The sequence below is a fragment of the Nuphar pumila genome, chromosome 4, assembly GCF_984573655.1.
Source record: "Nuphar pumila chromosome 4, dmNupPumi1.hap1.1, whole genome shotgun sequence".
In the NCBI taxonomy this organism is placed as follows: Eukaryota; Viridiplantae; Streptophyta; class Magnoliopsida; order Nymphaeales; family Nymphaeaceae; genus Nuphar; species Nuphar pumila.
This window is the reverse complement of record NC_143252.1, coordinates 68,591,738-68,594,388: the sequence shown is the minus strand read 5'-3', so window position 1 is coordinate 68,594,388 and position 2,651 is coordinate 68,591,738. Positions and strand designations below refer to the sequence as shown.

Below are 2,651 nucleotides of genomic sequence, written 5' to 3'. Positions count from 1 at the left end.
AAGTTCTTTGAGGAACTTTGCATATGCAGGGACCTGTTGGATGGCATCTAGTAAGAGGAGGTTTATCTGAACATGCTTGAATATCTCAAGCATCTCTTGCATGTTCACTCCGGACTTACCTAATGCTCTCGGCCTTTCTAACGCCTCAGGAAAGGGGGCTTTGGGAATGTAGGATGGTGAAGGCTCAGATGGAAGAACCTTCTCGCTTTCCTGAGGTAAAACATTAGGGACAGACTGCTTTTCGCTTATCTTCTCTCTCTCTTCTACAGCCTCCCTCGCTTGGTACTGCTTCCCACTCCTAAGGGTTACTACTTAAGCTTGCTCTTTATGTGCATCGGTCATATGCAAGCTATGCATGGGTTCCTTTCCCTTAGGGTTGACAATAGGCTGGCTAGGCAATGTCCCCTCACTTCGCCTGCTAAGTGCTTCGGCAAGCTGCCCCATTTGAGTCTCTAATTTTGCAATAGACTGGGTATGTGAGCTCAAAGCTTGCAAAATCTTATCCTCAAAAGACTGATTATGCAAAGGATCATGAGACTGGGGATGAGTATAAACATGTTGGACTGGGGGATAATTGGATCTTTGAAATCCAGGCGCATAACCGCCTTGACTTAGTTGACTCTGGGAAGGGTTGGGGGGGTGGATCTGTGAGTTGCGCCATGAGAAATTGGGATGATTTCGCCAGCCTGGGTTATAAGTGTTGGAAAATGGATTAGGTACGGGCCTAGCGAAGTTTTGAGCCATCTGAGCTTGCTCTTGGACAAACTCAGGATATTGTGGCGCAACTGGGCACTCGAAGACATGGTGTGCAGGACTCGCACACAACGCGCACACCTGCATGGCAGGGGAGGGACCCAACAAGAACTGATCTAATTTCTGGGACAGTTGGTCTACCTTGTTGCTCAACTCAAGGTTCATCCCTAACTCAAAAATACCTGCCTTCTTAATGCTATCCTGTGTAGGTGCAGCCCTATCGAACCGTGAGGCTGTCGCATGGTGCATCGAATTCTCACTCAATGTCTCAAAAAGCGACCATGCTTCATCCTCACTTTTGAGCATAAATGTGCCCCCACACGGGGCATCCACCATTTGACGGTTCTTTTCAGTAAGACCGTCATAGAAATATTGCACCAGTTGCCAGCGAGGCACCTGGTGGTGGGGACACTTGCGGAGAAGATCTTTCAATCTCTCCCATGACTCATTAAACTGTTCTCCCTCAATTTGGGAAAAACTAGTTATCGCTTTACGAAACTGGTTCGTTTTACCAATTGGGAAATATTTCTTTAAAAATTCTCTTTGCATATGTTCCCAAGTGGTAATTCGAACAGTATCTAATGATTTTAACCAACTCTTCGCTTTGTCCTTCAGAGAGAAGGGGAACAGGGTCAACCTCATCGCATCATCTCCAAAGTTGTTGATTCGCACTGTCGAGCAAATCTCTAGAAATTCATCGAGATGACGATATGGGTCTTCATTGCTAAGGCCATAAAATGAAGGTAGCATCTGGATCACACTGGCCTTTATCTCAAAATGGTTTGCTCCTACATCAGGTCTTGTGATGCAGGAGGCGGGAGTGTAAGTGTTGGGCATGAAATACTCCCTTAGAGGACGAGTAATCTGCTGATTCTCAGCCATGGTTGCAGATCTCTGGGCTCTCCTAATAAGGGACTCGGGGTCCTCAATCGGCTCTACCAGCTCAGGGTCAAGTGAGCGTCGCCCTTGTATACACCTCGTAGTAGACCGGTGTAGCTCACGTCCTAACTTTGGGTTTTCTACCTAACTAACGCACTAAGCGGCCAAACCACGCAAACCACAAAGCGAGTAAACTAAAAACAACGAAAACTAAACAAACACCACGCAGTTACACATAACAGAGATTATGCAAAGAAATATAAAATCTATGTGTACGCTACCAATCGTACACAGTCACCTCTAAGGGGATCCTAATAGGTGGGCTGTGCAGAAAAGTAAGCTCGTCTCTAAGAGATGCACATACGTGGTTCTAAACCTAAATGCCAGAAACACTTGGCAATAAAGTGAATACTAATATTACGCCGTTCTCCGGCAACGGTGCCAAAAATTTGATGTCTTCTTTTAAATCGTTGTAATTTTGAAAAGATTTTTAAATGTAAAACATGTGAAAACCAGTCATCAAATAATAAAAACCGGTTCTCACTAGTGGATGAGACCGGGTCGAACTCAGGGAACGGGAATATTTCGTATTCAAGTACACAAATCTAAACTAATCTTTATTACCGAATTATTTGAAATGTAAAATGTTCAAGAAAGGTAAAAACAACTAACTATTACAACAAATGAATACCCTTCGCAGAAGGCGTAAAGTGCAATATTTACAAACCCAATTAAATTCCTAATTCTAAACTAAAAAGTAAAAAGAAGCTTTATTCTTCGTACTTCGTCGTGTCACGTAATTGCTTCAGCTCCAATCCCTTGCAATCCTGCACAATTCAAACGAAACACGAGCAGTACACGAAAGAAAAACAAAAACTAACACCTAATTATCCGAATTCGGATAGTGCAATCAAATTCGATAGTACTTAAACCGATTCAAAAATGTAAACTTAAAAGCAATCCATGCATCCACCCTAAAATTCTGAGATCATGTGATCAATGGTCACCAAAAATTCCAG

The 2,651-nt window shown here is 43.4% G+C and overlaps 1 non-coding gene across 1 annotated transcript; it reads left to right on the top strand.

The window, feature by feature from the left end:
* The first annotated feature begins 1,147 nt into the window (after window positions 1-1,147).
* On the top strand, window positions 1,148-1,253 carry LOC149840260 (small nucleolar RNA R71). Its single transcript, XR_016431725.1, has one exon. It is a non-coding gene; the product is annotated as a small nucleolar RNA R71 (small nucleolar RNA).
* Window positions 1,254-2,651: the final 1,398 nt, after the last annotated feature.